Source organism: Pinus tabuliformis, chromosome Q, assembly GCF_031772625.1.
Source record: "Pinus tabuliformis cultivar Carrire ecotype Pingquan chromosome Q, CPIR1, whole genome shotgun sequence".
NCBI lineage: Eukaryota > Viridiplantae > Streptophyta > Pinopsida > Pinales > Pinaceae > Pinus > Pinus tabuliformis.
Window position 1 is genome coordinate 220,513,418 of NC_142296.1, and position 26,724 is coordinate 220,540,141.

A 26,724-nucleotide genomic window follows, 5' to 3' on the forward strand; every position below is an offset into this window, starting at 1 on the left:
TAAGAGCAGGAACAAGCTTAGGTGAAGATTCTGGACAAGGGACTAATGAATCTGGGCAGAAAAAACTAAGAAAAAAACAAAATCTACGAGCAAAAAAGGCAAAAAATGGAATTTTCTCAAATTTTGGCAGGGGACGCAGGCAACCCGTTAGCACAGGTGCGGGCCCGCTCTGTGCACACAGCAAAAGTGCGTCCAGGGACGCACTGTGCAGCACTCAGAGGGTGCGTCCGTCTGAAAAACTCAAGAAAAACCAAAATAAAACTAATCCTAAGCTAACCCACCCAGAGACAGAATCACAGAGCCAAAACCAGAAAAATAAACCAATTTTCTCAAAGCAAAGTTCACATAAAGGAAAAGACTTTTCTCATCAATGGAATCTATCCCCAGTGGAGTCGCCAATTTGTCGCACGGAATTGGTCAAGGGTGCGGACACGACTGACCTTCCTAGAAGTCTAAGACGTTCTAATGACAAACAAGACAAAATGGAGTGATCTTTCTCTAAATACACCTTTTACAACATGAAAACTACAAGTGTTTAGGCTTACCTTATTCCAAAACGCTGTTGTTGAAGTCCGTTCTTGACGATCCGGATGAGCTCCTCCTTCAAGTCAATTCTTGCAACCACAAACAATCAAACAATTACCAAGCACTTGCATTTCATATAATAAAACATATATTCAACATGCAGACCAAGGAACACATGAAATAACTCATTAACACAAGCTATTGAGAAAAATAAACCAGTTTGTATTAATAACGAAACAAAGAAACTCTTACAACCTGGCCTTGGTGTTGTGCAAGTTCCTCCCAGGGTCCATCAAGGGTTTTCCTCTACTTTGACAAAGCTCACCCTCTTCCAAGTAGAATCAAGTAAAGACAATCTCTCCTCACAAAGACTCTAATGGAAGACCTAAATCCTGCAGCATTTACCCAAAGAAAATGTATAGCTCCAACCTCCTCTCCTTCTGGCTCAATGCCTTTATTTATAGTGCTGTAAAGAGGTTATTCAGGTCCACTATCAATGGGATCATCCCCCTCTTTGGGTGGGATAGCTCCCTTATTGATGGGATAAGTTCCCCCTTAATAGAGATACATGAACCAACTGGAGGCGCATCCATTTCATCAAACCGACCTCTAGAATGTTCTAGAAGTAACCACAAGTAACTTTTTCAAGATAAAACTCGCGCATTTTGCCTTTTACAGAGGGACGCACCTGTCCCTTAACATACAGAGCGTCCATGGACGCGGATTTTGTGAACATGGTCAGCGTCCCCGCAGGTAAGGCTAGAGAGAACCTGCGACCCCAGAGATAAACATAGTTTTTACAAGACTTTCTCTCTTCTTTGAGTTTGAGATGGATAACAGAGGCATGAGACTTGCCTAAGAGGGTAGCATGACTTTTGATTTGAGCCATACTAACTGTAAGTAGTCAAGGTGACATTTTTTAGTGTAACAAACACCGTCCTCGGTGTTCAATGACACCTATAACCAACAAGACTGCTGAAAAAAAAAACATACTACCCATGGAGCTTTATAACACAGGTTGTTGTAGTATTTACAATGACCATCTGCTAAACATGACAAACATACCTTTTACTGGAGCTTTATAACACAACTCATTATGTTATTTATTTAGAGCTTTATAACACAACTCACTATGTTATTTACAATAATAACCACATATACATACATACACATTATCCTCAACCAACAAATAGTCATATTGTCTATGGAGCTTTATAAATCCAGCTCGATGCACTATTTACAATAGTACACACATATACACATATGCACATTTTCTCAACCAACAAATAAAAGAACATGATGTTTACATCTGCAACAAGGGAATCCAGAGGCTCACACCTCCACCCTCAAAGTAATACCAAGATTCAACTCCTTCATGTTAGTGTCTATCAGTCATGTTAGTCAACAGTGATCAAATGTGCTCTTACAAAGTTTTTTTTACTATTAGGGTCTTAGGTCAATTTTTATGGTTTCAAATAGCTTTTCAATAAAAATTTGGTCACCAGTTAGGAACGTTCATTCTTTACTACTCCTTTCAGTTCCATGCTCAACTAATACCATCTTGGCCAAGTCAAATTACTATTAGAATAGTACCATAGTCATTATGGTCATAATTCATCTCATAAGTCCATGATAGGTCACCACTAGGTCATAAGGTTAATTTCTTGGAAATTAGTCATATCACCATTAAATCCATTTTACATAGGAGTAGTAAAAGTTAAGTTGTCAATAAAAGTTTTAAATTATGTTTTTATTTCATTTCTAATGAAATACTTTCATAAAGTCATGAAGCTGCATTATCAAATTCATGTTATGAAAAGTGATGGTGGGTCCACTACCACATGTAAGTGAAAAATTGATTTCCACAAACTATAAAAGAGTCCCACTCACTCTCCATTATCTCATTACATTTTCCAAGACATTACTCGAACAAAAAAAATCGAATTTGTTAGATAGAGATCAGTTTTTGCATGACCAAGTCCAATTCCTCTTCTGTGTTGTGCAAATCCTCATGTTGTGCTACGCAAATCCTGGTATGGTTGTGTTGTTCATCCAAAGGCTAGAAACTTCTTTGCAGTGATTTCTTTCATCACATTCAAGTTGTGTTGCAGTAAATCTAGGTTGGTGGTCTCTTATTTGCTCAAGTAAACTCTTAAATGTGTTGCTATGTTTCATTTCCCTCTCCTAGGGTTTTGAAAACAATTTTCATGATTTCAAGATTTCCATGGTTAAATTGTTATTAAACTTGTATCCTGATGCTTATACACCTTCTCCTATCCTAATCACACATTCCCAAATTCCCTCTATCAAACCCATCCTTAAATTCCATCATTTTTACACAAACCCTAAACCATCACAAAACAATTGCTACCTTGCTCCTTTATATCTTTGTTGTTGTTACCCTTTTGATCCTTTGACCTAGTTACCTAGTTTTCATCCCTTGTCCAGCATCAAAGCCCTAAATTTTCAAAACCTACCTGAGCCTAGCATATCTAGCCTAAAATCCTTTTATATTCCAGTCAATTTTTTGGCTATGATCTTATAGAGAGAGCCCTCTTTGGTTTGGTAGGGCTAGCTACCAAACTGAAAGCTTGGTCTGTGGTTACCTCCGTTGATTCCTCTTAGCCTGGGACATTGTGGAGGATAAAATTTTGGCACCGTTGCTGGGGAAATGAATGATATATTGTTCCTGGGTTTCGTTCTATAAGTGCACTCAAGACTGGTTTTGCGGGTGACAACTTCCAGTATCTAAAGAAGGTTGATTTAAGAAATCACATCAAGTTCAAAGTGTAAAAAAATTTCTACCTCCTAAAAGACATACAAGGTCAAATCCTAACCCAAAGCCACCTCTTGTTGTTTATGATCCAGAGAAACTACTTAGGAAGCTCAAAGCACCTATTCCTAAAAGTACAGCTCAAAAATTAGAAAGAACTACTTCTTTGCCTAAACATTTATTCACTGTTGAAAATCTTTCTTTCAATATTTAGTTTGAGCTATCTCTTTTCAGATCAAAATCTGAGTCTTTCCTTTCTGAAGTGGTACTTTTTCCTATTCAATTTGATTCTCACATCCTTTCTTCTAAATCCCTCTTTTCTAAATTTTATCATGGGCTTTGGTTAAACTTTGATAAACTCCAAATTCTGGCTGACCAACTTCAAATCACCACTAAAAAATCTTACATTCAATATCAGCTTGAAAACCTAGTTACTGCTTCATCCTCTACTGCACCTCTAAACACATCAGCTACTTCATCTATTATTGTTAATTTAACACCACCTCCATTAGTGTCATCATCTTTATCAACAAAACCCATTGTAGTACCTCTACTACATCTTCCAGCAGTCATGGCACAGTTTTCCCCTCTAATATTACTTGCTCAACTTGTTGCTCTACCTCAAAACTATGGCCAAAGACTCCCTCTGTTTGATGGAAGTTCAGAAATCACAGCCCAGCAGCATGTTGATAAATTGGTGGATTTTATCGATCTTGAAGAGGTTGATGAAGAGGATGCTAAGATGATAATCATAGCCTATAGATTTTCTAGAGATGTTAAGAAATGGTTTCACAGTTTGGCAGCAAATTCTATCAATAGCTCTTAGCGGTTGATAGAGTTGTTCTTAGCACGGTGGCAAGAAAAGAAAATTCATTACAGATTTTGGCTGAGTATAATTCCATGAAAAGAAACCCGAATGAGACAGTTCAAGAACTCACAACAAGGTTCAATATGGTGTATAATTCCATTCCTGATGATATCAAACCTCCCCCTGGTTTAGCACTTCTCCACTATCATGATGCCTTCGACCCAGACATGGCATATCATCTTAGGGAGAGAAACCCTAAAACTTTAGAAGAAATGCAGTAAGTGTGGAAGCTAATATTCTTATCAAGAAATCTAAAACAAAACCCGAGAAACCTGAGAAGAAAGTTACCATTAAGGAATAGTCCTCTTCATCTTCTAATAAAAAATTTGGCACTCTAAAAAAACTATGAAAATAATGATGGACCGAATGTCTATAGTGGATCGACAAGCAGAACCCTCAATAAGGAATCCAAATTATTGGGAACAACAGCAACAACAGTTCAGAAATAAGAAAAAAGAGCAGAAAAAACAGGATCCTCAGGGACAAATTAGAACTCCATTTTAGCAAAATTACACTGAAGGGCAGGAAGAAGATGGAGAAGAAATTGTTGAATAAAATCATTTCTTTGAGGAATATTAACTACCTACTTTTCTGATTGAGGAAGATCAGTTTTCTTAGGAGTCTTTTATACCAAGTGATCAACAGCTTGTCCTTGCAAATGATGATTTATGGGCAGTGCAAACCGAAGAATATCAAAGGGGATATCAGAATGCTCTCAGCCATTTACAGAAGTAGTACAATTTAAGAAGCAGGAATGTGCCTGTCACATTGAATCAAAAAAGGCAGAATGCACAGAAAGATGTGCAAGACAAAGAAATAGCCCCTGTAGGTCAAAATAAAGAAAAGGAGATTGTCATATTAAGTCAGGATAAAACCAATGAAGCTTCTACCAGCAATGTGAGGAAGGATAAGGAGGCTCAAAGTGAAAGTCATAAGAAGGAGTCTCAAGCTAAAGGACAATTTGAAAAGAAGGACATCACTACAAAAGAGGTAGACAAGCAATCCAATCTATTTAGTTTAGAGAATGAAATTTCTAAATTGAAAGTTTCGATTCCTCTAACTGAACTAGTTAAGAATGATAAGTACAAGTCTCAGATTGCTAAAATGTTGAAGGTATACCAAATGTTAGATATAGTTAATGTTGTCGATGATGAGCCTGCAATTCTATTTGGTCCAGCTCTAGAGGGAAGCCCTGAAGATAGTGAAGTTCCACCTTTCTATCTTAGTCTGAAACTCCATGATTTTATCCTCCATAATTCCATGTTAGATTCCAGTGCCTCGCATAACCTTATGCCAAAAGTTATTATGGAAAAACTAGGATTAAATATCACCCGACCTTATCATGACCTCTATTCATTTGATTTGGGAAGAGTGAAATGCCTTGGCCTTATCAAAGACTTAGTAGTGTCCCTGGACCAAATTCCAGCAAAGAATGTGTTGATGGACGTAGTGGTCACTGATATTCCTCCATGGTTTGGCATGTTGCTCTCATGGTCTTGGGGGGAAAAGCTGAAAGGAACCTTGCAACTTGATTTTTCATATGCTACTATACCAGTATTTGGGCAGCTTAGAAAATTGTACCAGGAGAAAAAGATGAAATTCATGATTAGTAGCAAAGAAAAACCAAATAATCACCCCATCCATGCTGTACATACCGACCTAGAGTCTTTCATTTTGTATAGTGATATGAATCCAGTAGATGATGATAGTCAGCTTGTAGAAATTTTAGAAGTTTCAGATGTTATAAGTAGTGTACAGGAAGATTTGATTGTTGAAGAAAAGGAAAAGAATGTAGAGTGTTTGCAGCCGGAAAATTCACCTAAAAATATTGTTGAGTCAGTGCAGAAAATAGAGATTATTGAGACAATGAGTCATCCTCCAAAAAATAAAACAGTTCAACCTTCCAAAGTTCTATTTCCGGATGAAGAAGATGGTCTTTGGACCATGGAGTTTGATGGTGCATTGGGGAAAGAAGGAGCTGGGATTGGCATGTGGATTCATGGTCCCTTGCATCATTCATGTAAAATTCCTCACAATGTAAGATTGAGTTCTTATAAGTTGGCCTTTGATTGCTCAAATAATGAGGTGGAGTATGAAGCACTGATTGTTGGCCTTAAAATTCTGAAAAAACTGGGAGCAAAGAAAATTTCAGTTTATGGCAACTCCGAGTTGGTAATTAAACAAGTAAAAGGGGAGTACCAGGCCAAGCATCCAAGAATGCGAGCTTATCAAAATGTTGTCCTTGACATTCTTAAAACCTTTTCAGAATATACTTTGTCTTTGATTCCTAGAACTCAAAATATTATGGTTGATTCCCTTGCTACTACAGCTAGTATGGTTAAGATTCCCATCCACTCCAATAAGAAGTATTCAATTCATGTTAAACATTGCCTAGTTGTCCCTGACAATTTGAGATATTGGCAGGTGTTTTGGGATGAAAAACAAATTAAAAATTTTCTGCAGATGGAAGATGAATTCCTGAATTCCCATATTGATGATGCATCTTATGAGAATGATCTAGAAATTGAAGCAACCAAGGTTGAAATATTGCAGTTGAAAGACAATAACATTCCAGAAGGTCTCGTACCTTTGGAAGAGTTATTTGATTGTGATGATGTTGCTAAAAATCCCACCATGGTTCCCACAGAAAAAGGAGGTAAGATGTAAACATCGGTAGAGTAGACAAGCCTAAGATGGCCAAATTGTCAAAGTCTCTATCTCCAGAAATAAAAAGTAAGGACGTTGATTTGATGGTAGAATTTTTTGATGTATTTGCTTGGGACTATTCAGATTTAAAGGTGTATGATAAGAACATCATTCAGCACACTATACCGATTAAGCCTGACGAAAATCCATTCCACCAAAAGCTGAGGAGGATTAATCCTAAATTGTTGCCATCCATTGAGAAAGAGGTAAATAGACTCTACAAATCTATTATTATAGTTCCTATTCATTTTTCTGAGTGGATGTCAAATCTTTTGCCAATGAGAAAGAAGACCAGGGAGATTCGTCTTTGTATTGATTTTAGAAATTTAAACAAAGTATCCATGAAGGACAATTATCCCTGCTGAAGATGGATCATATTCTCCTGAGGGTAGTTGGGTCTTCCAGGATGTCATTGCTTGATGGATATTCGAGTTACAATCAAATTTACACAGCATTTTTTCACTGTCCATGTACTCCCCATTCCATGATACTGGAGGACATCTACAGTGACCCTCATGTGTTTTCCCATCATGAAGAAGCTCTCATTATGTCCCTCTTCATCAGCAAAACATTTCCCTTTTGCATCATTTCCCAAGAATCTTCCTTTTACTCAAGTTTACAAGACCGGTGCTAATGACCAGTTCATTCCCCACGTCGATCTGTAGAGTTTAACACTAGGACTAGCGTCGATTAGTGCTACTGAGCCTTGTCTCAGTCATGCCAATCCTCTTTTGGCAAGTTTTCTAAATATGGAGTCGATGCTTCCAGGTCTAGAAGCTTTGTAATGGAAGTTCGGTAAATGGTTGGGCTAGATAGAGCCGAAGAACTCATTTTGGGTTCCTTTCCCCTATTAGGATGGAACAAACCCAAGATATAAGGCCTCTCCCATGATAAGAGGAGCCATCTCCCCTTAATCAAACCTATATAAGCCCCTCCTTTCCCAAGCTAAACTAGTTTTTGGATGTAGTTTCAGTCTTAGTATTTTTGGAGCTTGAATAATCAACAGGACATCTATAGCTTGTAGCTCTCTAGTTTATGTTTGAGTGAGAATAGTGTGTTTGGTTTGGATTGAGGCTAAAGGGAAGGAGCCTTAAAACTTCCATTTTTGGGGCTATTCATGAGATGCTAGCAGAAGTGTGGGAACCCCGATATGTCGAAGGAGACCAGCAACGTCAAGGCATTGGTTGTAATCTCTTTCTGACCTTATATGAATACAACTATTGATTGATTTCCTACATTGAAGTGTTATCTTAAATTTGATGGCTTAATGTTCCTTGACCTTTTAAGTAGGTTGAATGCAATTTGTATGCTATCACATTTGTTGTTGTTGTTTTTTTTCTTATTTCAAGTATTCGAAGAAAGGAAACGAAAAGTAGCTGGAGTAAGGAAGGAGGATCATCACCAAGAGGAATAGAATTCTAAGAGATAGGCCCTCTTATTTGATTCTAGATTAAGGAAGTTTTCCATAGATTGTTTTTTTGTGGCTAGATCCGCTCTCTCGGGCTAGAGGAATTGTTTGTGTCCACACTGAGAATTTACCTGCACCACAAAATGGCGACCATATTGGGGAGCCAATCATTCTATTTGATTGATTGTCATTTCATGGTTTTGTGTGAACTTTTCTAGTATCACCATTTCCATTTAGTTATCTCTGCTTTGCCTGGTTTACTACTCTGAGTCTGAAATTTAGAGTGGCAAGCCTAGTTTTATCCTTTGAAAGTTTTTATTTTTTTCCTTCAATCCTCGGTCAGCGCATTTATTTTTCTGACAATCGTGCAGATAAATGCGAATTTCTTTAAAACAGTGGCACCGACCCTCTTCTGGTGCTTGTTGTCAGTTAGGCAGTCACACCGATTCTTGTAGGTGAAGATCAGGATTTCCCCTATATCACAGCCAATATGTCTTGCCCTCTTGCCTCTTAGCTTGTTTTGAATGTGTTCTCCCTAAGTGGAAAGCTTCATTGACTTGTTTTGTATGCTTGTTTGGTTTGCCTTTTCTTCACTTAGTTTCTTGAGTCCTTGGATGGTTTTTAACCCTAGGGCATTTAGGTCGACATCCATTCACCTGATTGTGTGCTCATCAAGTCAAGTTGTTGGTTAGCTGCTCCATGCATTTTTGTTCTTTAGTCCTTTTATCGCTTTGATTTCAATTAAACAAGTTTGAAAAGTTTTGTTTATTCTTCTCTTGATTAAGCGTCTCTTTTCAGGTATATATTAAATTTCTCGTCTTGTTCTTGATTGAATCCTTGCATCATTGGTTTGGAAGGAATTCTCTTTTCATGCTTTCCATTTGATTGATGTTGATTGTTTTGAAAAAATTTCATTGAAGTGTTGGTGAAAGATTCGTTTTATCGTTTCATTGAAAAATACATAATTCTAGTTTGTCGAATCAATATGTTACATTAGCTAGCATCATTGAAGACTAGAGTTGCATCGTCATTTGTATTCGAAAATAAATGAATTCTCTTTACTGTTAAAAGGACTAGTTGAAGTGCATTCGATAGGAAGATTCAGTGCATTTTGGAGATTTATTAGTGAAATATTCCATTCTTTGATTGTTGCATTGATTGTGTGTTCTCTATCTCTCGACTAGTGTTAACTTTCATTGAAGACAAAGATTTCTTTTTTCATATAGCTGCATGTAGGAGTTTTTTCAAATGAAAAAGGTAGGGCCTTGTAATTGAAACCTAATTCAAGATTAACTGTTAAAATCTATTGAATTAACCTAAGGAAGCATTGAAACTTAATGCTCATATTTGGAGGTATAGGCTAGAGACGTGTTCCGGCGTCCTAAAACCTAGCAGTTGTCGATCACTTCGGCACTAGACAATGCTAGTATGGACTTGTGCTCCCCGTACCATCGTGTATATAAAGGGAGACACCACTAGATCTGCAATCTTTTATCCGTAGGAAGCCGAGTCTTCCACCTTGTAAATGTGATACACCGAACATATCATTCGGGGAGATTTCCTGCCCATACATCTTGGTTCGCAAGGAGGTATTCTACAGTTCAAAGTTACCTAGTAATCGTTTTGCCTAGATTATCCTGAGAAATCATTTTGGTCTTTTTGACTCTTTAAATTTAAAATATCATCAAGCACTTGTCCTTTTGAGCTCGTTAACTCCAAAAGAGACTAGAGTCACCTTTTTCCCTTTTCTCGACTCTTAAAACATGAAAAGGCAAAGTTTTGTTTCAATGTTTTAAAATTAACTTCCTACGAAATATTCCTGGTAAAGTTATCTTCCTTAGTAATTATTTAGGTTTGATTCCAATGGCAACATTTGCGAAGACTACAAGTCAAGGATTCCCTTTGGATGGGAATCTTGGTCCTTTCCTTCTTTTGGAAGTGTTGGGGCTCCTTATATGGTGACGTTGTCCCTTCTTGGGTTAACCATTGGTCTACCTTTCTGGTTGTTTTCGACCTCGGTGGTCTCGAGCATCCCAACTCTTCTACAAACATCTCCTTTGTTCAAATCACGTCATGATGATTCTAAGGCTGACCCCTCACCTTCTTCTCCTATTTATTCACCCTCCCCTTCTACTTCGCCTGGTGAAAGTTTGAAATACAATAACTAGGAGGTTAAGAAGAAGAAGAAGAAGATGAAGAAGAAGAAGTCTAATAAGCGAGAGGCCAACTGTGCAGTTGTTTCTCTAAATGTATTTCTTGTTGACAAACCTTCTAATCCTCGACGGAAGTTCAAACTCCCTTGCAAGCTGTGTAAGGGTGACCATCTCCTTCGAGACTATCCTGGCATTCCCAGAGTCTTAGAGGTATAGTCTCAAGACCTGAATCGACCATCCCCATTGACCTCTAGAGATCATGTTGATGCTACACCTTTAGCTAATTATGGTAAGAAGAAGGGAAATATTATATTCCCCTATAGGTTATATGAAGGGAAGCATCTTCTTCACCTTTGTCCTCTTATGGATAAATCTTCCAAAATTTTGGAAAACATTACAGCTCCTCAACCTGAACTTCATGTTGGTTACCAGAGGCTTTCTTCTAACACTCTCCTAGTTGGTAAAGAGATTAACTTGGATTCATCTCTTTCCCATCATGTTCTTCTTGAGCATGACTCTCTTGTGTATGTTCTCGACCAACCATTTGTCGAAAAGAGTGTCGACTTGGCTCTGCCTTCAGTTGTTCACTCTGTTCCTAAAGAGAGTAGTGATCATAATGCTCATGTTCTTCTCATCTCCTCAAATTCTCATGAATCGAAGAGTGACCCTCCCATCTCGATTGTTCAAGAGAGTCCTCCTTCTCCTATAGGGCATGGGGACAATCATATGATACCCCCACCAAGTAGTTATGTCGTTTCTTTTGATTGGAATCAATTAACTTCATTCCGCCTCCCATCTTATGTGCCTTTACAGATCACAATACAAGCCTATAATATGGTAGTACATGGCACTATATTAGATGAAGGTGCGTCTGTTAGCATCATGTCTTCTACTACTTGGGAAGCTTTGGGTTCCCCATAGCTTGTGCCTATCACCCAGAATCTACTGGCTTTCAACAAAGGAACCAGTCAACCCTTAGGGATCCTTCTGAAGTTCTCTATCACTTTGGGAGGAAAGATCATCTATATAGACGTGATGGTAGTCCAAGGTCCCTTTGATTTTAATCTCGTCCTTGGACGCAACTATGTCTATTTCATGGGAGCTCTTGTTTCTTCACTTTTTTGTGTGGTTTATTTTCCACACGAAAGGAGAATAGTGACAATTGATCAATTGTCATTCGTTGGTCACCAAATGCCTCCTATGCAACCATCATCCCCTATTGGTTCTTATTTTCATGCAGTAGCCTTGCCGCCATAAGTCAATTATGTGGCTACCCATTTTGTCTCCACATCTGCTGATGATCACACAGATGGTATAGTACATTATGTACTGTGGGCATTGGAACTTGATCTGTCATTTGTACCAATTGACATGTGTTCCTCCCATAGTGTAGTTCTCCCATCGAGTGAGGACCTCTTGGGAGCCATGTTCTCGTATGGTCCATGAACAGATTACAGAGCATAGTTTCTTGTCTTGTGTCAAGCTCGTTAAAAAATGAAACAAGGGGTCTGATCATAGTTCCTTGTCTTGTGTCAAGCTTGTTAAAAAAATGAAACAAGGGGTGTGAGCATAGTTACTTGTCTTGTGTCAAGCTCGTTAAAAAATGAAACAAGGGTCCGAGGATAGTTTCTTCTTGTTTATACCTCATTAAAAAATGAAACAGATGTCTGAGGATAGTTCTTTTACTGTGTCAACCTTGTTAAAAAATGAAACAAATCTCTTTTCCAAATCGAGTATTTGATTAAGATCTCGTAAAATTCCAGTCGATTCTTTCCTTGATCTCAAAAGTGAAACTTCACTCCATCCACCTTTTAGCAACATGATGTCTACTTCAGTGAATGAAATGAAGTTTTGGGGGCATGTGCCTTGACTCTCATCATGCTAGGGGCACACCATTTTTCTTCATCCAAGCATATTTTTTCATTTCAAGCTTGTGCAAACATGAAACCGAACTCAAGCACAGTTTTTTTTGTTTCGAGCTTGTGTAAACATGAAACCGAATTCAAGCAGAGTTACCTGTGGTTCAAGTTTGTGTAAAAATGAACCCATGCCCAATTTACATCTTGTGATTGTCGTTTTCATCAGCTAATTCTGCTAAATGAGCCTTGGTTGTTTTATTCCATCGCCACCATCTCTTTGGCTGATCATATGCTTTCACTTGGTTGTTTTTTCCTTTCCTGAGGAACCGCGGCAATGAGTGGTCTTATTAGCCATCCTCTTGACCATTACATGTTTTGAGCAGTTCCTCCATTACCAGAACTAGTTTCTAGCCCTTATACCACTTGTTCCACTAGGACGAGTCATCTTTAAGCTCTTTTCTGACTCGTAAAAGATGAAAATATTGCCGAGTATTTTTCCCTTTTCTGACTCATTAAAGAGAATAAAAATGGGGGTTTTGCTTTCAACTCTTTTCTGACTCTTAAAACACAAAAATATTGCCAATCTCTTGTCATTTTTCAACTCATTAAAGGCTTTGAAACGTCGTTTACCCAATATATGTTTACCCCTTTTTTGGGCTGGGATAAACTATTTACGAAAAAGGTACTCCTAGATTGAAATGGTCAAGTGGTTCTCTCAAGTATTGTTTTCTACCTTGTCGGGCTCGAGAGACACAAATGTATGAAAATGGACCTTTTGGAGTTTTCTTTTCCGTGTCTTTTTTAAACTCTCTAAATATGAAAAAGATACCGAGTTACCCCTTTATTGGACTCGTTAAATATTAAATGACAGAGGACTTGTCATTATGACAAGGTCGAGCTACTCCTTCCTAGGGCTTGTAAAAGTTACTAGGATGAATCCATCCGAAAGATGGACTTATATTACAAGCATATGCTACCTTGTCAATCTTGTGTAAAAATAACTAGGGTACTTGCCAGAAATGGTGAAGTAAAATTGGAAGTATTTCACCAGTTATATTCACTTGAGGCAGCTTGTCGCTCTTGAACATTGACACTCATCTATTGTTCGTGTCGGGTTTTGGGACATCCTCACTTTGTCACTTACCTCCCTAGGTTTTGGGTTATCCATTTTAAAACCTCTCATATGATCTCTGCGACGTCACCATAACCTTTTATCCTATGATGTCAAATGCTGCCAAAATTTGGAGTCGTGTCATCCATATGTTCGATAGAAGTCTTACTACCTGTACATTGTCTAATCATCTTTTGTTCCCATTTTGTGTCAATGATGAAGGATTCATTATGACCTTCCTTCGATGGATCGCTTCCTATCAACTTCAGCTCATTATCCAGGAAGTTGATCTAGAAACTACTTTCCAGTACCTTAGATCTTTCATGCCTCAATGGAAAGTTCTCCACACTCGATGATAGGTCCTCATCATTGGCCTTCGATCTAATGATTTCATGGGTGTTCAAATTCAGTTATTTATTCACACCTCGTGAATTGTGCTACTGGTACCTTGAGAGCCATTGTCATTATTGGTGGTTTCTCTCGTGCTTGTTAACAGTTCACATCATTAACCGGTAATCAAGCGAATTTCTAACATGTTCGACTTCAACACATTTATTCACATGTTAGAATTTGTACTTTGATCAGGTCGTGTTGGAGCGCAAGACCCTAGGCTTAGATTACAAAAGTCCAGGTTGCGAGGAGTAATGAGTCATTCATGATTATATACATGATTCTTTAGATGGATGGTTGTGCCCATGCCGTGGATCTATTTCATATGATCCCTCCAGTCAGATGGTTGTGTCCATGCCGAGGATCCATGCACATGATCTTTTTCTTAATGGATAGTTGCGCCTATACCATGGATTCATGTATTTTTATATTCCTCTCATGTTTATCAAGCATGACTATCAGATTTTAGATATGTATATGTATGCTTTCTCACAGGTTTTTCGACGACGAACTTTGATTCCCCGCATCTACATGTAAAGCATTTCACCCCTCACTCTAGTTCGGCCTTCACGCTTTAGGGGGCATCTCTTACACAGCATTTTGTTAATGTCCATGTACTCCCCCATTCCACGATCCCAGAGGACCTCTATAGTGACCCTCATGTGTTTTCCCATCATGAAGAAGCTCTCATTATGTCCCTCTTCATGAGAAGAACATTTCCCTTTTGCATCATTTCCCAAGAATCTTCCTTTTACCCCAGTTTACAAGACCGTCGCTAATCATGATTTCATTCCCTGTGGCAATCTACAGAGTTTAATACTGGGACTAGCGTCAATTAGTGCTACTGAGCCTTGTCTCAGTCATGCTGATCCTCTTCTAGCAAGTTTTTTTAAATATGGAGTCGAAGCTTCGAGGTCTAGAAGCTTTGTAACAGAAGTCCGGTAAATGGTTGGGCTGGATGGAGCCGAAGAAGTCAGTTTGGGTTCCTCTCCCCTATTAGGATGGAATAGACCCAAGAGATAATGCCTCTCCCATGATAAGAGGAACCATCTACCCTCCATCAAAGCTATATAAGCCCCTCCTTTCCCAAGCTAAACTAGTTTTTGGTTTGGATTGAGACTAAAGGGAAGGAGCCTTAAAACTTCCATTGTTATGAATATCCATGAGATGCTAGCAGAAGTGTGGGAACCCGGATACGTTGGAGGAGACCATAAACGTCAAGGCATTGGTTGTAATCTCTTTCTGAGCTTATATGAATATGACTATTGATTGATTTCCTACATTGAAGTGTTATCTTACATTTGATGGCTTAATGTTCCTTGACCTGTTAAGTAGGCTGAATGCAATTTGTATTCTATCACATTTGTTGTTGTTGTTTGTTTGCTTTTTTCAGGTATTTGAAGGAAGGAAATGAAAAGTAGTTGGAGTAAGGAAGCAAGATCATCACCAAGTGGAATAGCGTTCTAAGAGGTAGGCCCTCTTATTTGATTCTAGCTTAAGGAAGTTTTCCATAGATTATTTGTTTGTGGCTAGACCCACTCTCTCGACTTAGAGGAATTGTTTGTGTCTGCACTGAGAATTTACCTGCACCACATGCATAAAGATGATCAGTTGAAAACAACCTTCACAACACCATGGCATACATTCATGTACGCCAAGATTCCTTCTGGATTAAAGAATACAGGGGCGAAATTTCAGCGAGCTATGGACATAGCTTTCACCAACGAAAATGATGTATTTCTAGTTATTTATTTAGATGATCTCACAGTTTTTTCTAAATCTGATGAAGACCACTTACATCATCTGAGAATTGTCTTTCAGAGATGCAGAAATTTGGTATTTCACTAAATCCAAAAAAGATCTTATTTCCCAAGGAAGAAGACAAGCTATTGGGGCATATTATTTCCAAGGATGGAATTCACATTGATCTTGCAAGAGTTGAAGCCATTCATAAATTAAATTTCCCAAGGAAAAAAAATAAATTAAATATTTTAATGGGAAAAATAAATTTTTGAGAAGCTTCAACCCCAACTTCGTTGAACGTTTGAGAGAAATGACAGACATGCTGAAAAAGGATAGCGAGGCAAGATGGTATGTAGATGCCATGAAGTCTTTCAATGCAGTCAAATTTTCATTATCTACTTCTCCTACTTTAGTCAGTCTTGATTATACTTTAGATTTTATCATATTTTCATTCTCCTCTGAGCATACCTTAGCAGTTGTCCTAATGCAAAAGAAGGATCAAAAAAATGAACAGCCTATAGCTTTTTTTAGTCAAACAATAAGGGATGCAACACTGAAATACAACATTATTGAGAAGCAAGCTTTGGCTTTGGTGAAAGTGCTTAAATATTTCTGAGTATACATTCTGCATTATCACACCATAGCTTATGTTCCAACAACAGCAGTAAAGGAAGTTCTTATGCAGACAAATCCAGAAGGTAGGTGGGAAAATGGATAGTAGCAATGTTAGAATATGATTTGGAGATAAAGCTAGAAAATCTCATCAAGGGACAAGGTTTGGCCAAGCTCATGGCTAAATCTAATTTGCATGCATTAGATATCAATCTGATTGTTGCCCTTTCTAAAGAAGAAGCAGAAGATTCATAGGTACAGGTGTCAGACATGTTCACTTCATCTCCATGGTACTCCGACATAGTTTATGTATTGCAGCATTTAGACCATCCACGAGAAGTGCCCAAAGGTAAAAGTAGATCCTTAAAGTTGAAATCTTCAAAATATTGTATTCTTGATGGTGTTTTGTTTTGGAAAGATCTGGGTGGTGTGTTGCTGAACTGTCTAGTTGAAAATGAAGCAAAGGATGTAATGAGTGATTTCCACAAAGGAGATTGTGGTGGCCACCTTTTCTGGAAAACTATAGCAAACAAAATTTTGAGAGCTGGTTTTTATTGGCCTACTCTTTTTTCTGATGTGTATAAAACAGTGATGAGCTGTCATGAATGTCAGATTTTTCAAGGAAAAAGAAAACTTTTACCATTACCATTGCAGCCCATTTTAGTCACGGCTCCTTTCCAGCAATGGGGTCTTGATTTTATTGGGGAAATCCATCCTTCATCGTCTGCACAACACAAATGGATCCTAATAGCCACGGATTACTTTACAAAATGGATTGAAGTAATCCCAACCATGAAAGATATTGATTATGTTATTATTCAGTTTATTGAAACTAATACCTTGTCTAGGTTTGGTTGCCCGCAGAAGATAATCATTGATAATTCTGCTGCTTTTAAGTCCAAGAAGATGGTGGAGTTTTGTGAGAAGTACCATATTACATTGGGGCATTCTACTGCTTATCACCCACAAGGGAATGGTCTAGCTGAATCTTCCAATAAATCTTTGATCAACATCATCAAGAAAGTTTTGGAGGTCAATAAGAAAAACTGGCATAAAAATCTCATTAATGCTTTATGGGCAGATAGAGTCAGTAACAAGAAATCCATAGGCATGTCTCCTTTTTAGTTGGTGTACGGGATTGATACTATTTTTCCTTCATCCCTTGTTGTCTCACTCATGAAAATTTTGCAGGAATTGGACAGCGAAACAAATGATATGCAGCGAAGAATAAGTCATATGATCCATTTACAGTAAACTAGGGAATAAGTTTTTCAAAATACTTCTAAACTTCAAGAAAGAATCAAAAATATTTATGATCACAAGACTAATGAAGATAATTTCAACCTAGGTGATGTGGTTCTTCGTTGGGATCCAAGAAATGAAGAAAGTGCAAACACAACAAGTTTGAAAATTTATGTAAAGAACCGTACAGAATCTCGGCTTTCAGAGGAAATAATGCTTATCTATTGGAGGAAATGAATGGGCAAGATTATTCAGGAGGAGTGATCAATGGTAGGCTTCTCAAGCACTACTATACCTGAAGAAATTTCTGCAAATTTTCATTATCATTGTATATACCAGTTTACTTTTCATGTCAAGGGTGAAGTGTATATCATAGGTGTTTGAAGCCCAAGGTGAAGGCCATAAGGCTTCTTTGATCAGATGCTGGTTTTTTTTTTTAAGGTCATGTCATTTCAAATAGTCAGTCATTTTTTAGTTTGAGTTTGGTCTTTTTCATTTTGACTCCATTGCCAAATGAATAAGGCTACCTGGTCTACAATGTTCTTGACACCTCCAAGGAGATGCCATCCCCAGCTGGAGCCAATGTTAGTGTCTATCAGTCATTTCAGTCACCGGTGATCAAATGTGCTCTTACAAAGTTTTTTTACTACTAGGGTCTTAGGTCAACTTTTTATGGTTTCAAATAGCTTTTCAATAAAAAATTGGTCACCGGTTAGGAAGGTTCGGTCTTTACTACTCCTTTTAGTTCTATGGTCAATTAATACCATCTTGGTCAAGTCAAATTACTATTAGAAGAGTCCCATACTCATTATGGTCATTATTCATCTAATAAGTCCATGATAGATCACCACTAGGTCATAAGGTTAATTTCCTGGAAATTGGTCATATCACCATGGAATCCATTTTACAGAGTAGTAAAAGTTAAGTTGTCAATAAAAGTTTTAAATTATGTTTTTTATTTCATTTCTAATAAAATACTTTCATAAATTCATGAAGTTGCATTATCAAAGTCATGTTATGAAAAGTGATGGTGGTTCCACTACCACATGTAAGTGAAAAAATGATTTCCACAAACTATAAAAGAGTCCCACTCACTCTCCATTTTCTCATTCCATTTTCCAAGACATTACTCCAACAAAACAAATTGAATTTATCAGATAGAGATCAGCTTTTGCATGCCCAAGTCCAGTTCCTCTTCTGTGATGTGAAAATCCTCATGTTGTGCTACGCAAATCCTGGTACTGCTATGTTGTTCATCCAAAGGCTATAAACTTCTTTGCAATGATTTATTTCATCACATTCAAGTTGTGTTGTAGTAAATCCAGGTTTGTGGTCTCTTATTTTCTCAAGTAAACTCTTAAATGTGTTGCTATGTTTCATTTCTCTCTCCTAGGGTTTTGAAAATAGTTTTCATGATTTCAGGATTTCCATGGTTAAATTGTTATTGAACATGTATCTTGATGCTTATACACCTTCTCCTATCCTAATCACACATTCCCAAACACCCTCTATCAAACCCATCCTTAAATTCCATCATTTTTACACAAACACTAAACCATCACAAAACTATTGCTACCTTGCTCCTTTATATATTTGTTGTTGTTACCCTTTTGATCCTTTGACCTAGTTACCTAGTTTTCATCCCTTGTCCAGCATCAAAGCCCTAAATTCTTTGCAATGATTTCTTTCATCACATTCAAGTTGTGTTGTAGTAAATCCAGGTTGGTGGTCTCTTATTTGCTCAAGTAAACTCTTAAATGTGTTGCTATGTTTCATTTCCCTCTCCTAGGGTTTTGAAAATAGTTTTCATGATTTCAGGATTTCCATGGTTAAATTGTTATTAAACATGTATCTTGATGCTTAACACCTTCTCCTATCCTAATCACACATTCCCAAACACCCTCTATCAAACCCATCCTTAAATTCCATCATTTTTACACAAACACTAAACCATCACAAAACTATTGCTACCTTGCTCCTTTATATATTTGTTGTTGTTACCCTTTTGATCCTTTGACCTAGTTACCTATTTTTCATCCCTTGTCCAGCATCAAAGCCCTAAATTTTCAAAACCTACCTGAGCCTAGCATATCTAGCCTAAAATCCTGTTATATTCTAGTCAATTTTTTGGCTGTGATCTTACAGAGAGAGCCCTCTCTGGTTTGGTAGGGCTAGCTACCAAAATCAAAGCTTGGTCTGTGGTTACCTCCATTGATTCCTCTCATCCTAGGACACTGTGGAGGCTAACACTTCCCAAGAAGTCCAAAATCCACTACGGAGTCAAATATGCATCCAATGTCCAATGTTATAATTTTGTACCACTTGTCCTCTCAGTGAATAGTTACCGTCTCATTGTTCCAGGGCGCATTCCCAATGTGCATCTAATTTCATTCGGAAATGCTAATGACCAAAATGAATCCATCCTTGGCCTTCCCTTCTTTACTACATAGTCCCTCGGTAAATCTGGTAATCCCTTCTATGCAGTCACTCACCTTCCAAGTTCCACTGGCACCCCCATCCCGGACAATCCATCCCTTGGCAAAGGCTTCCTCGCATCAGAAGATACAAAAACCAAGGAACATCCCTACCTCAAATCATCATACCGGTCATAGCATGCTCATGCAAATCAATGGACACTATTGGGTACCAATGTCTCACAATGGCCTTGCTCCTGAAGTCCTTTACCAGCATACTGCTGCATTTTCCAATTCCTTTTGTTGCTTCTGCTAATTCTTGTAGTCAGTTTTGACCATCTAACCGAGTATTTATGTGCTTCCTGTACCGAGCACATAACTTCCATTAGATTTAAAATAAATTGAAATAACTTCAAATCATATATCATTGGTAGCTAGTTAACAAGGTACACTCTCAATCTTGTTTACTTCCTATCACATCAAGTCAAACTAGCATATTTGACCAAATCATGATGTATAAACATATCAAATCATGTTAGAGCAAAACACAACCATCATAGATCAAAATCATAAATCACATGTAACCATCATAAACCAGAATCATAGATCACAAGTAATCATCATAGACTAGAATCATAAATGTAGAAAATCTGTTATAGGTTAACCCGATAATGCAATATAAATCAAAGCAGAATACTATAACCTACTTCTACTATCAATTTGTGGAAGCTTAAAGATCAAGATGAACAATACAACCAGAAGAAGAAGAATCAATGCAACAATACACATGAAAATACTTTGGGGAAAGTCTCAGATAAAAACCCCACACTATTGTATTATCATACATGGTGGAAATACATAGGAATTATACAAAGCCTTAGCTCTCACTGCTAGCCAGATCTCAGTATAATCCTCACAGATGCCCACAGAAAATCTTGGCTTCTCTTCAACCTTCCTCTCTACCCTCCAAGCTCCTATTTCCTTGCGTTGTTCCTTGTGGATGATTAGCCTATTACCAAGTGGAAAAAAAAGCCTTCAAAACTGTGCAATCCTCAAGGATGAATCCTTGACTGCATGCATGAGTTTTCTCCATGAGAAAACACATGAAACTGATAGTACACTATCCTTGAACATTAATCTCAACTAGGTCTTTCTCAGAATAGACATGCATGAGTTTCTGATGAGGGAATATTCAGTTAACTAGAGTAGCACTGGTTGAGTGCATTAATGCATCAACTGACTATTAACTGACTATTAGTTTCTCAAATAGTTTGGAACTAATTTAACTGGACTTAACTCAGTAAAATGAGTTAACTAGTTACAACTCAAATATAACTCAATATTATCTCCTTAATTTAAGGGACAACTCTTGCATGACTTCGGAGAGACTTCTAACTTGAATTTCTCCAACTAATTAATTTAAAATAAATAAATTAATTATTTTCAAGTAGCTATTAAGACTAAATTTGATTTTAATTCACAATTTAATTCAAGGAAAAATTAAATTGGAATATTCTTGTTGCAATATTTCAACACTCCCTCTCAACAAGAAAGGGATTATCTGCCACCCTGATAATGTCTCTATGGAACTCGAATTTACACTTTGACAATGCCTTTGTCAAAATGTCAGCATCTTGCTCCTCTATCGAAATATACTACAACAACATGATCCTCCTCGCTACACAATCTCTAAGATGATGATACCAGATGTCGATGTGCTTGGACCTATCATGAAATACTGGATTCTCAGAGAGTTTGATACAACTATGATTATCACAATAGATCATAGTTGGATCCATCCTCTGATCAAACAAACCAACTAGGATTTTCCACATCCAGATGGCCTCACATGCTAGCTGACTTGTAGCCATGTATTTTGCCTCTGCCGAGCTGAGTGCAACCAACCTCTATTTCTTGCTGTACCGAGAAACTTCCACTGACCCAAGGTTGAAAATCCCTCCTGATGTGCTCTTCCGATCTGATGGACTCCCTACCCAATCTGCATCAATGAAGCCCTGTAGCTTCACTCCCTCTATTTGTCTGTACCATAATCCATACTGAGATGTGCCTTTGATGTATCTCAATACATGCTTTGTCACCTTCAAAAACATCCTGGTAGGCTAAACCATCGCTTGACTCAGCTGGTTCACCGCATAGCACAAATCTGGTCGTGTGTTCATTAAGTACATCAGTGAACCCACAAGCTGCCTGTACACAATAGCCTCTACCACATCTCTTGAAGTAGCAACCTCCTTCCTCCAGTTATCTGCTAGAGGAGCCTGCATGGGCTTGCACTTCTCCATGTGGAATCTCCTGAGTATCTTGTTGGCATACTTTCCCTAAGACACAAACAACTCCCCATTCTTCTTCCACACTTCCATGCCAAGGAAGTAATGCATGAGACCCATGTCTTTCATCTCGAATTCTCTTGCAAGGTCCTCCTTGCAAGATACGATCAACTAATCATCACTAGTCAATATGAAATCATCAACATAAAGTACAATGATCAACAGCTTACCTTTCACCACGATGTGGTACAGGTTCGCATCCACTTCACTCTTTGTGAAGCCCAACCCGGTGAAGTAGTTGTCTATGCTGGTGTACCAAGGACAAGGTGCTTACTTTAGCCCGTACAACGCTCTCTTGAGTCGGCACACATGCGACTCACGATCAAAGGTCTCAAAACCCTCTAGCTACTCTATATACACCACTTCCTCAATCTGTCCATTGAGGAATGAAGTATTCACATCCATTTGATGGATCTTCCAACTCATCTGTGCTGATAGTGCCAACATAGATCTGATAGATGAATACCTTGCGACAGGAGAAAAATTCTCATCATAGTCAATCCCCTCAACCTGTGAAAAGCCACAGGCAACAAATCTTGCCTTATGCTTTCCACACTACCATCAACATCTTGCTTTACCATGTAAAGCCAACAGGAACTCACAACTGACTTGTTCTTCAGTCTCAGAACCATGTCCCAAACACCGTTATGAACTATGGAGTCATACTCCTCCACCATAGCGTCAATCCAAATCAATTGCTACATTGCTTCCTCAAATGAAGATGGCTTGGTATCAACACATTCCCCAGCAAGGGCCATGTATCCATTGTACCTCTCAAGTGACCTCCTCTCTCCGTGCTGAGAAGATGGTGCTCCCACATTCTCTCTTGCATCGTCCAACAATCTGCCAGCTTCTCTTGTGCGCTTCCGTCCATCTTTGGAAGATTCTGCTTGAGTGGATGTCTCCACTCCTAGAACCTCTGTATGTGGCTGCTCTGCATCAGTCTGAGACTCCTCCTCCTTAGGAACCAACAGTTCCTCCATAGCCTGTAGTTGGAGCTCCCTCTCAAGGGAAACTCGCATGGCCTTCTGCTCATCAAACTTGAGATCTCTGCGAACCATTGTCCTCCGACTGGTAGGCAAGTACACCTAATAGTTATGAGGTGTATTAGTGTACCCCACATATATCCCCAACTCCTTTGTCGGCTCAAACTTATTCCGTGCATCCTTTGTCACATGGCAATATATCAATGAGCCAAAGATCTTGAAGTGACCCACATTTGATCTCTTACCGAAGAAAGCTTCCTCTGGTGTCTTTATCCCAAGTATGCGATGCAGGCTTCTATTCTACAAATAGACCACTGTGTTGCATGCCTGATCCCACAAGTGAAGTGGTAGGCCTTGGTCATGCAGCATTGCCTGTGCTTCCCCTACAATAGTTTTGTTCTTCCTCTCAGCCGCACCATTCTGCTATGGGTTATGAGGATCCATCAACTCTCATTTAATTTCTTCCACTGCACAGAAGTCCTTAAACTCTTGAGATACATATTCTCCACCGTTGTCACTTCTCAAGGCCTTGATCTTCTTCCATGACTCTTTCTTGACCAAAGCTTTGAACTCACAAAACTTTGTGAAAGTTTGGTCCTTCTTTTGCATGAAATAAATCCAGCATTTATGAGAATAGTCATCAATGAAAATCACATAATACCTTTGCTTCATTGTGGATGCCATTGATAATGGTCCAAACAAATCAGTATGAACTCGCTCTAAGATAGCCTTTTCTCAAGTGTCTCGATCATGAAAGGAAGACTTGCTATACTTTCCCAAGGTACAACCTTTGCATGTGTCAACTTGCTCAATTTTACCTTTGGGAAGTCCTGTAGATATCTGTTGCATTATCTTCAAAGCCCCATGATGCAAATGGCCCAACTGCCTATGCCACAACTCGCCAATGTCTTGGCCTTGCACCAATTTTTCTTTCGTACTCAATGCTACACAATCATCTACCTCTAGTTTATAGAGATTCTTCACCTGAATCCTTATCCTCTTTGTCTGACCCATGGCTATGTGTCTTAGGAATGCCTTTCCTTTACTGAAGAAAACATCATAGCCTTTGTCCTCCAACATCGCGACTGATACCAAGTTCTTTTTCAGTCCAGGCACATACATCACATCTATCAAGGTGAGAGAAGCTCCATGCTCCCTATGAAAAGCAACCGTGCCCACTCCTGAAATAATATACCTTCTGTCGTCACCCATCTCTATGCACATCTTGAGGTCTTTCTCCTCCAAGGCACTGAATAATTTTTTATCGCCGATCATGTGGAATGAGGCTCCACTGTCAAGATACGAGACACAACCCATCATCGATGAAACCATGCATGCAATGAGAGTAAAGTCCATTTCGAACTAAGAGGCTAATGTCTCACCTTCCAATCCTTCCGAGGATCCCTTCTTGGACTTCTTCAATGGGAAATTAGTTGCATAATGTCCCATCTTGTGACAAGTAAAGCATCTTACTTTAGACATGTCACCCTTCTTCCCTCCATGAGAAGAATTCAATTTGAAATGGAAGCCTTCCCCTTCCCTTTCCTTGCCTTACTTGCTAAGGCCAGATTTTCTTCATCATCATTCTTGGATGAAGAACCATCTCGTGTGCTCCTCCTGATATCCTCCTGCATAAGATCCAACCACAGTCGTTCCCAATCCGGCATTTTCTCCCTTCCATTCACAGATTCCTGGTAGGTATTCCAACTCTTTGGAAGGCCAAGGAGAGCGAGGCTCACCATATCATCATCGGTAGTGGTTATTCCCACACTGCCAAGCTCATCTCTGCAGGTGGTGAGCTTGTTCAGATATGTGGAAATAGTATCGCCCTTCTCCATCTTGATTCTTTGAAGCTTATCCTTGAGCAAAAATTTCCTCTGGTCGCTATTGTTCTGGAAGAGGTCCTTCAATGTCTTCCACATTGAAAATGGAGTATCTTTCCCATGGAGACTTGAGACAATATGGTCTCGAACTCCCTCAAGGATGATCCGTCTCACCTTCGCCACACACTTCTTCCACTCAGCCAACTCTTGTGCATTAATTGAAGCTGGCTTTGGGATTTCTTGATCAATGAATTCCTTCAAGCCATTGTCTTCTAATACATCCTCCATTCTATCTTTCCATGCTATGTAACTCGAGCTACCTTCCAAGACATACTCGAGTCTCAAGCCATAGAATGCCATTGGCTGACCTTGAAGTATGATATGAATTCAGTTTGCACTTGCAACCTCGAACTTCAAACTTCAAATTCTCTTCTCAGTATATTGTTCACAACTCCAATACCATGTAGAAAATCTGTGATAGGTTAACCCAATAGTTCAATATAAATCAAAGAAGAATACTATAACATACTTCTACTATCGATTTGCGGAAGCTTAAAGATCGAGCTGAACAATATAACCAGAAGAAGAAGAATCAATGGCACAATACACATGAAAATACTTTGGGGAAGTCTCAGATGAAAGCCCCACACTATTGTATTATCATACATGGTGGAAATACATAGGAATTATACAAAGCCTTAGCTCTCACAGCTAGCCAGCTCTCAGTACAATCCTCACAGATGCTCACAAGAAATCTTGGCTTCTCTCTAGCCTTCCTCTCTGCCCTCCAAGCTCCTATTTCCTTACGTTGTTCCTTGTGGATGATTAGCCTATTACCAAGTGGAAAAACAAGCCTTCAAAACTACACAATCCTCAAGGATGAATCCTTGACTGCATGCACAAGTTTTCTCCATGAGAAAACACATGAAACTGATAGTACACTATCCTTGAACATTAATCTCAACTGGGTCTTTCTCATAATAGACACGCATGAGTTTCTAACGAGGGAATCTTCAGTTAACTGGAGTAGCACTAGTTGAGTGCATTAATGCATCAACTGACTATTAACTCACTATTAGTTCCTCAAACAGATTGGAACTAATTTAACTTGACTTAACTCAGTAAATTGAGTTAACTAATTACAACTCAAATATAACTCAATCTTATCTCCTTAATTTAAGGGATAACTCTTGCATGACTTTAGAAAGACTTTAACTTGAATTTCTCCAACTAATTAATTTAAAATAAATTAATTAATTATTTCCATGTAGTTGTTAAGACTAAATTCGATTTTAATTCACAATTTAATTCAAGTACAAATTAAATTGGAATATCCTTGTTGCCATATTTCAACAATAAATCACATGCATAATAAGACTAAATAAAATATTGATACTTATCCTTTAAGCAATTCTTAGCTTATACCTTTGTCCTTATTCCATATGCACTCGAAATCGGTTTTCACACCCGATAAACACCCAGTGCCTTCTCCTCAACCATATGCACAAACACATAGTGTGCATCCCACACATACAACCACACACGACATGCAACACCATGCAACACATGCACCTAAACCTGACATACAACACCTACACCTACACCCAATGTAGAACACAACAAAATAGATACTCCTACATCTGGTGTATGACACAACACAACATGTATACGTACACATTACCACACGTACACGAGTACCATATGTACCACATGTACATAGTACCCCCACTGTAACCACTTGCACAATGTGTGCACAACATCAC